Source organism: Larus michahellis, chromosome 21, assembly GCF_964199755.1.
Source record: "Larus michahellis chromosome 21, bLarMic1.1, whole genome shotgun sequence".
Taxonomy (NCBI): domain Eukaryota; kingdom Metazoa; phylum Chordata; class Aves; order Charadriiformes; family Laridae; genus Larus; species Larus michahellis.
Genome location: NC_133916.1, coordinates 2738121 through 2754035, shown reverse-complemented (window position 1 = coordinate 2754035; position 15915 = coordinate 2738121). Strand labels below are relative to the sequence as shown.

At 49.9% G+C, this 15915-nt stretch overlaps 1 long non-coding RNA gene across 1 annotated transcript; it reads left to right on the top strand.

Moving 5' to 3' along the window:
• Positions 1–13170: 13170 nt before the first annotated feature.
• Positions 13171–14959, top strand: LOC141733529 (uncharacterized). Its single transcript, XR_012584329.1, has 2 exons — positions 13171–13494; positions 14129–14959. It is a non-coding gene; the product is annotated as an uncharacterized LOC141733529 (long non-coding RNA).
• Positions 14960–15915: the final 956 nt, after the last annotated feature.

Genomic DNA, 15915 nt, shown 5'->3' with positions numbered 1-15915 from the left:
TTTAGCCGTGTCTGCCATCGCCAGTCCGGGCAGACTGAGAACAAGGCTCGCTCTGAGCCGTGGGTGCCGTGACGGCGTCTGCTCCCTCTCCCTGCCGGGCTCAGCAGCGTAGGTCAGGCCAGAGGGAGCCCCAGGGAGAGCTACAGCCAACAAACCAGCTACGATTGCTGCAAACTGCATGACCAAGCCCAGGAAAAGCCTCTTCTTTGGAGGGAGGGAGGGCGGGCGCCTTCTCCAAAGGGCTTTGAACAGAAGTTCAAAGCGGTCTTTGTAACGGGCTGATAAGCTCAGCTTTCCAGATGCTGCCTGCTCATTTGAGCTCAGCTTTACTGCAAGCAGGTAGGTGAAGGTGGATTACGTTCAGCTGCCAGGCTTGTAAAGTCTTGTTCATCAGGTGGGACGCTGAGGACGGGTTATACAGTCCCCACGTGGTCGCGGAAGGGACTGGGCTTTCAGTCCCGCTCTGTAGGAGCACTGGTTCAAGTTGAGAGGCGTTGGTGCAGGATCCTGAGGATTCGTTCCGCCTTCTTTTCCTTGGCAATCTTGTTCAACTATGCAAAAAGGCATGTGGTAGCCCTGTGTTGGCTTGCAAATGCCCGGCTTGGGCTGAAGTGAAGTCAAAGGAGGAACTGGTGTGTGGATCGATGCTTTTCCGTAATGCAGTGGCTCAAGCTTGGATGGTCCTTCAGGGTCTTCTGAAAGGTCAAGCCTGGTGCCAGAGGCAGGACAAAAATCTAAGCGTTACAATTCCCAGTCTTGTTGTCGTGTAAACACAAACTGTGTGAACTTGCCGTTATATTAGCTCTTCCTTGCGTTGCATTGGGTCGTTGGAGCGTCTTGAGGGATCCATTGTACTAAGTGCCGTCCACATACGGAAGATAAAGAATCCTTACCCGGGGCAGCTTATACGCCCAGCCCAGATCTCTCCTGGGTGTAGTTTTAAGTGATCCAGGCACCTGAGCTTCTGCCATTTGCACAGAGTGCCAAAATGTCACCACCGGCCAGAAACAATTTGAGGTATGCAACACAGATTAAACATTTCATTTGCTTTCAAGGGGTACTTGTTGCTTAACTTCTAAATGCAACCTGTCTTCGGCCCCTGTTATATTGCGCTGGACTGCTCTTTGGGTCCTAAATCTTCTGATTTTTGTTTGTTTTGGAATGCACTGATTTACCGCTAAGGAATAAATGAAAAGCAAAAGAAAACAGCAGTACTTGTTTGCATAGGCCCTACATTGTTCCGTGTTCTACTGCTACCAAAACAGAGGCAATAAATCCTACTCCCTGGACAGAGAGAGGGGTTTTGGGTGGTGGCTGTGTGCAAATAAGGCCAGGGAAGATAAACAAGCAGAAAAATATTGGTTTTAGGAAATGACAGTTGAGGATGGCCAATCAACTGATGGGTCAAAGCCAACACGACACCATCAATTAGCAAAGACATATTGATATTATTTCTCAGAGGCATTTTTTCGTCAACAAAGAGGGAAGAGAGATGGATCTGTGTTATGGTATCTGTGGTCAAACTTGGCTGCAATCAGGAATCTGTATAATTTCTGTGTTGGAAAAGGGGAGTTTTGTAAAGAACTCTGCCTGTAGAAAATATGTCCACAGTTCCAGAAGGGCTCAGCCAAAAGGGTGATGAAAATCTGTCTGTTGGTGTCATCGTCAGAACTGGTGGAGGTGGGAACATTTGCTAATCTTGCTTATTTTAGGGGGCCTGCTTCCTGCAGCAGTTCATTTCTGAAAATGCGGCTCTGAAAGCTCAGCCCTTGAGAGTCTAATACAATACACGTCTCAGACTAGAAAGAGGGATGCATTTTTCAGCCTGTAGGTTCTTGCCTGCCTAATTATGATTTCCAGCTTCTTAAGATTAGGCCTTTGCTTTGTGTAAATGTGACACAGAAGAAGTGGCTGTGACATTGCCTTGCGTTTCCTTCTCCAGCTGGGGAGGAACCCAGCTAAACCTGCAGAGTGTCAGAGCTTGCAGAACTGATGTGGAAGGAGAATTTAGTCTCACATTTGAAAAGCAAATTTGACCTCAGCTCCCTGAGCAATCAAAACTGCGGCAATTTCTCTTCCATCCACCTCACACAGGATGGCTTGGGGACAGTCTCCCTCTTCAGGGGTAACTTTTGGCACCCTGAGGAAGTGCAGGCTGTAGATGGATTGCTGTATCCACACCTGTGTAAGGCAAACAACCTTCATCAGCTCCGGTGGTTACATCTTTGTTGGAACCTTTAGAACTAGGTTACAGCCTCCGCTGGGGGGTTTGACTTCACTGTTCAGTTGCCTCTATAGACACAGAAAGTGTTTGAAGCTGCATGAAATGGCCTTTGGATGAGCTCAGGCCTGGCCAAAGCCTAAAACAGTTTGGCTTGTGGGATTCATTGCAGCTGCAGCTCCAAATCCAGTTTGGGGTGGGTCCCAGGGATGTGGAAAGCCAAGCCAGCTCACACTTTAGCAGGCAGAGTGCTCTCTACCACCATCCATCTTCTGGAAGAGAGAGAAGAAACTGCCTTGGGTGTTGGCGGTCCTCCAGAGCAAGGTGGAATGTGGGTCACAAACAGACTGCTGGGCATGTACCAAAAAGACTGGCAATGTTGTCAAAAAACCCTAGCTTGGATTTCTCCGTTTCCTTGGTCTGGAGACCCAGGGCTGTGTTTGTGAGAAGAAAGCCAGCTGCATCGTCAGCCTGGGTGGGAGAAGCAGGCAGGGAAGAGCTTGGATGTACCATTTGTACTTCAGATGTGCTGTGGCAACAGTATGAATAATGCATAGAAGTTCAATTCTTTTCTCTCTGGCGGAGGGCAAGGTGTCCCAGCTGATAAGAACTGGGAGCCCACTCTTGTTAAAGCCAGCATTAGACTTAGACCTTCATGAGATCTACCGCCTCAAGCAATTCCATTGTTCAAAGCACATTCGGTTAATTAGTACATTAACTAATTAACCTTCTCAGCATCCCAGGTAGGGAGTATCTATCTCCCAAAGGAGGAAACCGAGGCAAAGTGACTCACTAAGACGGGATGCAGGAGCTCAGCAATGCCGCTGTATTAAGTCTGGGTTTTTTCCTTTCCCAAATGGTTTTGTTGTTGCTGCTGTGGCCTTAGGTACATAGTTCCCCTGAGACAGAAATGGGGGAGTCCTAAAAACTCCCAAGAGAGCGCTTAGGCCCAGTGAGGAAAGGTACCACTGGACACGCCTGGAGAAGAAAAGAACCCATCCAAATGCCCAGAAGAGGCAATTTGATTCACCCGCACGCTTGTACTAACTAAGGGAAAAAAGCTAATGCCATTTCTCCCCGTTTACGAGGAAAGTTTTTCTCATCAGCAAATGAATAAAATCCCTTTGCTTCTTACTCACATTTTCAACCAGTCTAAATTTCATGAACCAGGAGCAAAACGGCCAGCGCGGGGAGTAGAGAGCACGTGAGAGATGATGGTGGGGCCACGTCTGTATGGGCTCACTGGGATGCGAATAGACCAGAAGGATGAGACCTGAAGAGATTCCAGCAAACAGCCAGAGGGGAAGCTTTGATGCTGAGGAAGTCCACAGACTCAAACGCGTGATGAGGAGGCAGCTGATTTCCACTGCTTTACAACGTGGTAGGAAAAAAATAGAGCTAAAGCACAAGGATAGAGGTCTTTGGCTTGCAAGACGCATGACAGCATCACAGGCTCTTTCTCACAAGCCCTGATCACAAACAGAAATGGGAGCCTTGTCCTCCCCACCCAGCTCTGATCTGAAGTCAGACAGCCCTCTTTGCTCTGCTTCCCATCAAATGACAGTCCTTGGCAGCATGTACATGTGTGTGGAAGAACGAGCACCAACTCCTGCACTCAACGATCATTTCCCTGTGGAAGAGAGTCCGCTGGGGCTTGAGTATGGGCCCACGTGCCTTACCAGCCCTTTGCTCCTGATTTTCGACCGGCTTTTGCCCAGGCAGTAAGCCCTTCACAACGCTGGAAGCTTGACCAGCAACGTCAAGGCTGTGCCTTGAATGAGAGCTCTGGTGAGGCCACAGCAGCAGCACCTGAAAGCAGAAAGCGCCAAGAGCAAGTGGCTTGTCCTGTAGAAGGGACTCTTTCATAACCACGTCTTAATCTACCACCAGTTCGCTAAGCCCACAGCGGCCCAGATTGGAGGCTACAAAAATATCCCCCTGCTCAGCAACTCCTCCCTTGTCCCTTGTCAAGCTCCAGCATTTCAATCGTATTCACACAAAACCGTCTCAGCTCTCGCAGTAACCCAGGTCCACAAAACCTGTGCGTTCGTAATCCCCTTCCCTTGCCGATACACTCAGATGCTTTCCCCTCCATGCTAATAAGCCTCCTTAGTGCATACACCCCTCTTATTTACTCTTATTCCCATCCTTCACCCTGTGCACCCCCTCCCCCCATTTGGCTAAAATATATTGAATAAGCAATTAGTGCTGAGGGGCTATATGCCATTTTGCGTGGGCTATTAACATCTTCATCGTCCCAGCCCCATGCATGTTCCTAATCCTCTCTTGCCCCATCAGGACCCACCGGGAAGGTGCTGCCCAGCTGACCCAGGGGCTCTGTTACTGGGAAAGGCAAACCAGCCTCTCTTGTATCTTGCCCTGCCCTGGGCATTGTAAGTTTTCACTTAGAATAAGGATAAAAATAAAGTTCCTTAGTTTGTCAGGGTTTTTCTAGATGAGAGTATTGGTGTCAGAGCAGCTGAAGTTGTTTCTCATTCCTAAGTTCAAACTGACATGCCGCACGTCGTCGTTTCTTGATCTATCGCTATAGGCATCTTTGGTCTTCCTCTATCGCTAAAGGCCCTTTGGTCTTTATTCTGCGAGCTGCCCTGATGTTTTTCCTGGAAGAGCATTGCACAAGAAACGCAATATCCTTGCAGTAAAAAGGCTCGGGTCTGCAAGTCAGCCTTGCCTTCCCCAAATCCTATTAAAATAAACTGGGCTTGGATTTCTCAAATACCTTCACATTTCCCCAAACTACAAGGTTAATCTGAAGTGCGCAAACCTACCTCTGAGGTCATATGGCTCCCCACCAAGCCCCTGGGAGAAGCTAGGGCCAGCAGGCACTTGATAAAGTGTGTTGCAGGTGATGCTTATTTTCAGGAACTAATCAACCACAGCAAATGACTAAGCAATGCCTCCGTAACAACTTTCACCTGGAGATCTTAGGTTGGTTTGCAGAAAGTTGGTGATGATCAAATAGTGAGGAATAGCGGTTATTAAAAAAAAATCTTCTGATGTTAGGTTTCTTCATGGGATAACTCAAGATGTCAGCATTATGTTTCTGCTCGGAATTACTCCACAGAGAAATGGCCCTTCCCACTGCCTAGATAAAGCCCAGCAGGTCCAGCCTCTGGTGCTTAAATTTATCCCACATGAATATGCCACAAAGTGCCTTGGCCAATTAACAACCTTCCTTAATAGGATTTTCCTACAAGATCTCTAACAGCTTCAAAACTCTTCTAGGTCTTGTCATTTCCAGTTCCCTGCATCCTTAGGGCACAGGGCTTTTAACTGGGAACTCTTACCCATCCTGAATCCTGGGAAAGTCCCGATTTTCACCGCTTGCCTTGCCTAGAGAAGCAGAAAGCCCAGGAGGTGTTCTATTTGCGTCCTCCTAAGGGTCTTCCCATGAGGGTTACTGTCACACAAGGTTGTGAGGTGCTTGCCCTGCTCTAAAAACCTCTCGTCTGGTTTTGGTCAGGACTTGAAGGGACTTCACCTCTGCGGTGGCTTCATCTCAACAGCTTGTGGGCTTCTTCAGTAAGGCTGCTAACTAGGAGCTCCGTGCTCTAGGGAGAGGTTGAGGGGCTTTCACTCCATGCTTCTCTGGTCCCTCAGGCCACAGCCGTGCTGTCTGGCCGGGTACTTGTGGTGGTGATCTGTGGAAGGGCAGAAAGACAGGTAAAAGCCATGGAGCTCATGAAGTGCTTTTGCGCTGCTGGAAAGAGCCAGGCGGTCGCTGGGCAGGCAGGGCTGAGCGCTCGGTGCGGCTCAGCACCGTCCTCGGCGTGCTCGCAGGATGGGGGACAGACCTGTCCCCAGGTTATGGGCAGGAACCAGGCAGCCGCCCGCACTGTCCCCGGTGTGCTTGAGAGTGGGGAGGCATCGTGGCCGGCCAGCCCGGACCCTGCACAGGCCTCAGCCGTGCAGCCCTGTTTCTGAGGCAGACTTATCCGGAGCGAGGAAACCTCGGCTCACTCCTTGCCGCAGATGCCGTTAGGATCCGGGTTGTGGACGCCATGCTGCTGCCGTAGCCGCTGTCCCTGAGGCCTCCTGGCCTGCTCCGGGTTCCTCTCCCCCTCCCTGCGGGTGTTATTTACACTGTTTCCTGCCCAGGGAAGTTCAGGAGTTTGACGTTACCGGGTTGGTTTCCGCAGTCAGGTTTCCCGCCGGCAGCTCCAGCAGAGCCCTGCGGTACCGGCGGTGGCCGGGCAGGAGCCTGCCTGTGCCAGCGGGGAGGACGGAGGTGCCAGCTGGGCCCGGGGAAGGCAGCGTAACCCCTTTCAGGCCGGACGCCTCGAGCTCAACCGGCCTGGGAAGGCTGGAAAAGCCGACCCCGTGTCCATCCCTCCGCGTGGGTCCTGCGGTGGGGCAGGACCCGCTCAGCCCCGGCGGGAGGAAGGGAGGACGCGCCCGGGCATCGCTGCGGAGCTTTTGGGTTCCTGCCGAATCGACGCCCTCCCCCTTCCCCCCCCCATCTTTCCCGCCTGGCCTGCGTCTCCCCTCCCTTCCCTTCTCCCTCCCATCCCGCAGCAAACAAAATGGCTGCTGCATGGCCATTTTGTTTTCCGTCTGGAAGGGGGAAGAAGCCAGGATGCTGGGACTTGGCTCTTTTTTGGAGGCTGCGGCCATGTTCGAGCCCAACTCTCCCGTCTCGACGTGGCACCGGCTGTAGCGAGAGAGAGCGAGAGAAAAAAAAAAAAAAAAAGAAAAAAAAAAAAAGGACCTTTTGGAACGAGACCAAAGTCAGAGGCAGAGAGTGGGTAGTTTTGGCGTATGTTGAACACTGAAAATGCCTGGAATTGCCAAACTGAGCTTTTGTATTAGCAGCGTAAGGCTACTCGGTGCATGCAGAGTCGCGGGGCTGCACGGTATAGCCGGACGGAAAGGTTTGTTCGCTATATTCAATAAAACAGCCCTCCTTTCTTCTGTATTTATAAAGTACCAGAGAGCACTGTTGTCTAATTTGTTTTTGGACAGGCGGATGGTTTTACACATCGGCTTGGTATGATTAGAGCCGGTCATTGCCGGACGGTAGCATTTTAACCTGTTGTGTGTCCTCTTGTTTTTTGGTGGATATAAGATCCGACCTTTCCACTGATCTGGCAGTGCCTGGATTTAGCTGATGTGATCCGGAAGATTTATTTTAGGAATTTTTGTTTTGTTTATTGCCTTCTTGCCTTGAAAGTTTTCATCTCGGGAGCACAAAAACTTCATTTAAATATTAAAAGAAATAGCTGGTCTTGGCTTTTTAAGCCCTCGCTTTTCTTAGGAGGATGGAGCTGTACTGTGGTGGCAAGCTGTTTACTGCGCCAGCCTGTGTATCCCGCACACGTTCAGGTGCGATACACAACAGAGACGCCATCAACAGTAACACGCCTTGAAAGTTTAAGGGAACTTGGTGGCGTTACCATACAATTTTGCGCAGAAGCGTGGCAAAAATACCAGAACATGCGCCAAATAAAAGCGATTTTTTTTTTTTTTTTTTTTTTTTTTTAAAGTGATTCTGCATTTCCTTCGGTAGCCTGGATGTCTTGGAGTTAGTAGTCACGTCTCTTCGTTCACGGCCGATCGGAGGAACAGCTCTCCGTCCAGTGGCATGGGGGGGGGATCGGGCTTTGATAAGGCATCGGTGTTGGGGTGATCATCCTGCCTTTCCTTGAGGGGCTTCCCGGACATCTGGAAAGACGCAGACACTTTCAGAGAGGAGCTGGGAAGGAGAGCAGAAAGAGGGGAAATCGCTTTTCTTGCACAGCAAGGTATTTGCCTCCATATCTGCTTGGCTTGCTTACAAACAGACAATGTGGAGAATCGCAGGGGTGACGGTGGTCCCGGCGCCGGGGCGGCATGGGTGGGCGCTGGGCGGGCGGTTCGCGTTGCAAAGTAAATGTTTTGGTCCAAATCTACGTTCGGGGTGGACGTTAACCTGCGCACCTTTCGTGAGCAGCTTTTGAACTGAACATCGAGAAGGAAAACAGTATTAATGGAAGAGTTTTACAGAGTATGCCAGGGATGGATCTTCTTTCTTTAGATTTTTGAGCTACACCTATAGAATTGAGTATGGAGCAGGTAAAAGTAAGCCAAAAGGCTGTTTTTTTCCTCTTATATCTCTTGATTTTTAGTATTTTGGAGAAATGACGCTATGAAATATCAATAACACCTGTTTCAGTTTAATGACAAAAATTCTGGGATTTTTTTTTTCCGTCAGGAGATTGTAAATTATATGCTAATTTACAAGGAAAATACATGAACATTTAGAAAAAAACGTTACGTTTGTGGCCACCTTTAATAACAGATTTATGAAGGGTTAATAAAAGATAAGTTGTGTAACAAGCAGGTTACAGATGCCTGTATTATAAATAAGAATTCCAGATTCATTAATGATGATCCAGATGTTTATAAACACCTGAAAGGACTCGAGACAACCCCTAACAGATGAGTAGCTATTTATTAAGATACCTGCTAATTGTTTAATAATAAACAAATGCTACAGCAATGTTGATACGAAAAACTACCTACGTCATTAAAAAAGCATGGAGGAAAAGTATTGCTGAGACACGGGGGCTGTTGCAGGAATGAACTTTAAATATTTTTACTTCCATTTCCCTTCGCCTATTTGCAGTACCTTTGATTAACTGTTTCGAAGGGTAGTATTTTAATACCGACTCCCGGGTGGGGTGCCAGGGAAGATGGCTGGCCTTGCTTTTCCGAGAGGTTCGCCTGGCCTGTGAGAAGTTAAAAGCAACTTGTCCTTGTGGCTAGTTTGGCAAATGTCAATTTTTTGCTTTCCAGTGGCACCGGGTGCATCCAAGATGTTTTTTTGGGCCGTCTGCTGCATTTTCTCTGAGCGGGTTTCCTTGCTGCCGGCCGGTAGAGTTGCGCGGCTCTGAGCGGTGCTGTATGTGGATGCACACCTCGGCAACGTTGGGGAGCTATTGAAAACCTTCCCCACCTCTTTTTTGTTTCTGCTTATTTCGGGTTTGGTTTTATTTTTTTTTTTCATTTTGCCACTCCAAGCAACGCGGCGAGGCGAGGGACGTGAAGTCACGACCGGCTTCCCTATGGGCAAAGCTAAGGAAACAAAATGGCCGACGGTCAGCCATTTTGTGCCAACGCAGCCGGCTGGCTGCCGGCAGGCTTCGCCTTGGCCAGGGCCGCTTCTGCCCCAGCCCAGCCCGTCCTCCGGGAGGCTGAAAAGCCTCTCAGGGACGCGGGGCCCTGATTTCCCGCTGAGAAGCCCTGCCTGTCCCCGGCACGTTTTGGCACCGACGCGCGGGACCACGGCTATACAAAGGCTGAAAAGCAGTGTCTGCTTTTAAAGGAGCGACTTTGTTGTTTTATGGTTTCCTCCTCCCTCCTCCCCCCTCCTCCATTTCATTCAGTGCTCCTTAATAAACCAGATCAGCTCCTCAAAGCTTCGGAGCCTTTCCAGCTTCTCTCCGAGGCGGGCACCGCGCCTCCCCGTTTTAAAGGCAGAGACTTGGCCGCGCTTGGGCATCTTTGCTTTGCAAATGTGTCAAAATCTGGGGGGGGAACATCAGCTTGGGGTCACCACGAGCCGCCCTGAGCCCTGCAAACTGAAGAATAGTTGTGGGTCGCCTCTCCCTTTCAAAAACGAGCCTGAAAGCTGGACTAGAAATGCCATTTTTTTGCCAGCCTGGAGGATCTTGCTGTGAAGGAACATATTAATCCTCTACCTGCCAATTTTCCTCACGCCTCCAAGCACCTCTAGGCAGCAGGACTGTGCTGTGGCACACGCTGAGCACGGGGACCTTCCCAGCTTTTTCACAAAAGTCAAATTTGGCTACTTTTGAAGGAGTCATAGGAACGTGGAAGAGGAAAATTGCAGTGCCACCACCTTAAGGGCTGCACGGAAAATGGCCTTTTTCAGAGAGGTCCAGCTCTTAGCAGTCAAGTATACAAAAAATCTTCAAAAAATGGGCTTAAATAACTGAGAAGGCAGTGAGAGGCCTTGGGGTATGGGCTTCCGACTCCTACAGACCCTGTTGGCTGTTTTATCCAGAATTTTGCATAGCTGCATCGATGCGCTGGAAGGGAAGGCTTCGTGTCTGGAATGCAGGGCAGAGCTGGAACGCAGCTCGCTTTGGCGATTGCCGTGGGATTTTTGTTGAGAATCTCAGTAGATACGGAGTTTGCACGAATCTTGTGGCTGCATGGATATATATATATATATGACTAATTCATAATGCCTCTTTGTGAAACTCCAGGGGGGGTTTTACCATTGAGCTGTTATCCAGTATGCGCGTGATCCTCTCTCTCCCAGGATCTATGGTTCTTCTGCAGATATTAAAACGGAACATCACTCTTTCCCCCTCTGTTAAAGACAGCCGGGAGAGGTGGATATCGACCTGTCCTAACCCGGTTAGGCTGGCCCAGGCGAGTGTGATCAGAGACTGCCCAAGGCTGGTTCCATGGACTTGCTGTGCGATCTTTGACAAATTTGGTCACCTCTCTGCTTCTCCTTCTTCCCCCATCTTTTGTCCTAGTGGTTTAGACCACAAGCCACCCAGGAGAGGGGCTTGCTCTTGTTGGAATGCGTATAGCACAAACAAGCGTGACGGTGATACTAAGGATGGGATGGTCGTAGTGATCCTTACCAGGCATTGTATTTCTAAATCCTCCTGTTTTGACTCCTTTCTTCATGGATCCTGGCAAGATCAGGATTGCAGAGTCAGCAGCTGGGTATGCCCAAAACCTATACTCATTAAGAAAATTATAATAATTAAATCTCCTGTTTTCAGGATTACTTATAGAAGTCAGAAGGGATTTTTTTTTTTCTCTCCGTGTATAATTAGATCTATGTGAACTAGGAGTTATTTAATGTAATTTCCCACCCACAGTTTGAGATTGACCCGAACGCTTATTCTCTGCCGTGATTTCAGGAATGACCTTTTAAATGCCTGGCCTATACATCTTGCTTGTATGCTTAAAATGATATAAAGCACCAGGTTGGCAATCAGGAAAAATTGTCCCTCCAGGTCAATTGCCAAGAGTCTCTTTGGAGAAGATGAGTGTCCTCTGCTCTAAGCATCACCTGATGCGATCATTGGGGCCAGCCACCTCCCCAGTCCTCCACCATTGCAGCGACCGCTGGCTTTCTTGCCACCATGATCCCTTCCGGTTGATGCCTGTGGCATTAGCTTAATTTTTGGGCAGCTGAAACACTTTAGTTTAAACTAAAAGTTCTGTCCCTGAGGAGGCAGAGTGGCCTGGGACAGATGGGATGGACCTTTGAGCCTGATTGTAACCTCGGTGAAGCTCTGGCTGGTGCTGCGTGTCCTAAGGAGGGATGCGCAACCTCCATGCATCGCTTTTTAGGCCAATAAACCAGGAAGAATAATATTTCCCGTCAAAAGGCTGTTTGGAATGCAAGGTACTTGGCACTGTGGATGGGCTGCATACTTAAATGCTATAGGAATCAGTCCTGCAACATTGATTTTTTGACGTTGTTTACACTCTGTCACACCAGGAGAGGCTTGGGCCAGATGGCCTGGCGCAGTAGGTCATCCCTTGTGAAGGCTGAGTTTGTCAAAGGAAATTAAGAGAATTACCTGAACCGTGTTGAATGCCAGTGAGAAGGACTTCTGGAGAGCTCTGCCAAGGAAGCGGGACACGTTCCAAACCTTGCTGCAAAGATGTCCTTGTACCCCAGCCCATCCTAAACTCTCACCTCAAGGATCCCAGCTACAACAGTTCACCAAACCTTTGGGAATCTCGCTTATTTGGGCTGCTGCCTGTTAGCTGTGGAAGCACAAAGCGTTAGGCAGCCTTTGTCCCTTGGGGGACTTCTCTCTTAGCCCCTGCCTCTCCCACCACCACACTCAGCAGACGCTGGGGGAGGCTGGGGACCCTCCTGCCAAGCTCTCCTGGGAAGTCCTCCGTTGGGTCTCTGCTGTGCTGCACACGCAGCTCCCGTAACGTGCCACTGGTGGCTCCCTGTTCGCTACGGCTTTCTTTAATCTGCGAGGGGAATTCTTTTGAGAAAGAACCTCACACGTTTCTTTTAAACTGCCAACTTAATACCTTGCATCTGTATTTGGGTGTAGAGAGAACGAAAAAGCCTCAGAAGGTGAGCCAAGGGCTTGGGGGGAAGCCAGTCTGTCTCAGATCCATGCTAATATTGCCTGGCTGAGCTGTAGCATTAAAGGGACACCAAGCCTGCATGTTGCACTCATTTGTTTAGGAAATGAGATCTGCCTTGATGTACTCGATACTATTACATTTGCAGCCTAAAAGCTTCCTTGTACTCAGTTATTTCTAATCTGCTCAATTCCCTGGAGTGCCTAGCAGCTAAATTGATGGATTCTCTTATCTGGTCTGGCAGGTTTGTTCTAGATACGCTGTGTGTTCAAGAGGTGAGGTCAGCCTGGCTGGATGTTGCTTGGCGTTACTGCCGTTTCAGAAGGGACGTGCTATCTGCCTGCGTGGCCCTGGGTTCAAAGGGGAGGGCTGCTGCTGCCGTAAGGTCTTGGGTGCATAAAGTTTGCAGCCAGTGTGATTGCCAAGGATAAAGTATAGTCCAAGTGGATTGAAGGAGGTTTAAAGAAGGAAAGGCAGGTCCGGGACAAGGTTGGGTGTGAGACTCCTTTTCCCTACCATCATGAAGTCTGATGAATTTTCACGCATTTCTCTCCACAGGAGCCGCGGAGCACCCGACGCCTGGATAAGGATCATCTCATTGCCGTAGACTGCCACGGTCCCAAGCTGTCCTTGAGGCTGAGGTAGTAGATTGAATAGTTGTGGAGTCCGATCCTCCCTTTGAGCTAACTATACAATCTACTGTCTTTCCTAAGGAGACAGTCAGGTCTTCAGTTCTCGTCGTCTATTTCTACACCAAGCATGGAGGCGGGTGGTACAAGTAAGGCAAAGCCAGCGACACGGCCGTGAATCAGGCGAGACCTCTGTACTGCTCTGTGGAGGTGAGGTAGTAGGTTGTATAGTTTGGTGGGAGGGATTTTATCCCATTTCAGGTGATAACTATACAGTCTATTGCCTTCCTTAAAGAGCAGCAAAACCACCAGAGGACTGGCTCAGCCACAGAGCTCCTGAGGCGTCACCTCTTTCTGTTGAGGACCCCAAAACACAGCACGATGTTGTTGAACCACTCAGGGGGTCTTCTCTTATAGCATCCGGGATTGCATTCTTCCAGAGACTGCTCTGTGCCTCGGTCAAAAGAGCATGGCACCACCTGCTTACAGAAAATCTACTTCTCTGTTTAACGGGTGCAAGAGAAACAATGAAATGAGTCGGTGCGTCACCTCCTGCTGTTCAGGTCTACTCTTTTTTTTGCAGGAGATGGGTGCAAGTTGTAGAGGGTTTAAGCATGCTGTTCTTCTCTGTTCTGTCCTCGAGTCCTGTCCTCTGGAAGGGAGTGGATACTTTGGTACAAAGAGAATAGGTCTGAGCTTGTGATTTAAGTTCGTTGCACCTAATTCTGAAGTTTGGGTTAAGAACTAGATCCAAGAGCAAGCTCAGCCTGTGTACTCAAAGCCCCGGGAGCTGATCAGATTTGGCTGCTTGGCCCCTGCTCAGGAAGTACATTCTGCTTTGGACAAGTTCCCAGCTCTCCCATGGTATAGAGTCAGAGGGTGGTTCTTTCTGATTTGATAATCCATATCAACCTAACTCACTTATATGCAAACCCCAGCGAGGAGATTAGGACTCCTGTGTATTTACGTAGAATAAGCCACCGATTCAGACTAACACCCTGTCCTCGAGGGCAGACAGGTAAGGAAGAGACGGGAGCCCAAGGGAGCAAGTCCTAATCCTTCTGGGTTCTCCCAGGCAGGTAGCACTGCCATCGGGCATATGAGAAGACAGCAAGCTTCAGAGCTCTGGCACTTGTCAAGGGACAGGGAATCGTTGTTCCTTCTCTTTCTTCAGAGCAGAAAGGACTGTCTCTCTGCCATGTTCCAGAGTTAAGTAGGCTCAAGACCGTGAGTGGAGCTGTAACACGATGAGGGCTGCGTCAGTTCTTCACGACTGAAGGACATCTCGGGCCATTATCACTGCCATCTCACTGTCGGAGAAACGCGGGAGATCTGAGACGTCGTGGAGCGAGGGCAAGCAGAGGACACCTTCTCAGATGAAGTGGGAGGAAGAGAGCTACGAAAAGAAATCGGAGCCCTCGCATTTCACCCTGAGCAAACACACAGGGAGACCCAGACCTGCCTGCTTGGGCCATGGGACTCCCCAAAACGAAGCAGCTTGGTTAAGGCTCCTCTGCTTCTTGGGATGGGGAGTAGCTCCAGCAAGAAACAGGGATGTGAATTCCTCAGGCTGGGCAACAGCTGGTGGGTGGGGATGCCGCAGTGTCTAGCGGCGAAGGAATGCAGTCCTCTCTCCATAAATCTGGCTCTTCAGCCGTCCTGGCGACTTGCTGCACAAAACTACAGCTTGGTCCTCGCAGATGCATTATTATCCTCTAGCTGCTTGCTAAGGGGCAGGACTCCTACCCACAAATTGCTTGGAAGGTACGGAAATAGCACCACAAGCGTGGGAACAGAGCGGCATAGCCACTTCATATTTAGGAGGTATCCCCTAGAAAAGAACCGATCCTGCGTGTCCCAAATGAATCCGGTTCAGTCCCCCTCCATTGCGTTGATGTTAATGCAGAGAATCTCAAGCAGTGAAACTGTGAGCTGGAAGCCATGAATAAAATATTACCGGAGATATTCTCTTGTGAAAATAAACTTGTTTTGACTTTTTTAAAAACAGTGTCTTTTTTCTGCCTTGAAGTGAGCTTGCCTGGTGTATTGGGACCTCTGGAGGGGCGGCCAGCGTTCCTGACTCTGAGTCACTGACCAAATTCTCCATTTGACCAAAACCCCGAGCGTGAACGGGAAGCCACAGCCAGGACACGATGAGGATGTGGGGCAGATTGGGTGGGCCGAGCAGCTGAGACCATCCATTTTGGCTGTCGGCAGTGCTTTCCTGGGCCGCCCCGAGTCCTAGCCCAAAGCCCTGACCTGCTTCCTCACCCTTGGCCAGCTCAAGGGCTGCAGGTTGGGCTTCTCTCTGCCTTGGCCAATCCTCGCTATAAGCATGTTTAAAACTCTGATACCAGCAACAGGAAAACACAGGGACTTCCAGGCGCCACTAACCCATCGTCTTGTCTCCGATAAATCACAACTAGGGCTCAGAAACCTGCCAAGGCAATATTTACTTTCTCCAGCGCTTCCTGGAATATGGGAAAGGGCAGCCTGCGCCCAGGAGGAGGGTTGGCAGGTTGTCTGAGCTTATAACTATGGATATTTAGGACACCCAGCTAACTCCAGGCACATCTCAGCAGGGCAGCAATGCCATCGCTGGCTGCAATGGCAAGGAGGGGGCAGGCACCTTCTTTTAGCAAAAACCAGCCAGGAAACAAGAGGGAGAAAGGTGAGTCCCCTCTGGCACCCTTGGGGACACCGCGGGATGAGAGCGCTTTCAGCCCAAGCACTCAGAGGGAATATTGGGCAGTTGGCTGGACCTACCCCCAGCACGGCCCCAGTCACAGATCCCCAGGATGGTGACGCTTGCCCCAACCCTTCCGACTCACCACCTTCAGGGGAGCTTCAGGAGCACGAAGCTCAGCGACCTCTCGCTCAACCCACAGCAGGTACGTCCCTCTCCCTGCTGGGAAACAGGACCCAGGGTTGCGGGGAGGAACCAAGCAGGTGGGGTTAATG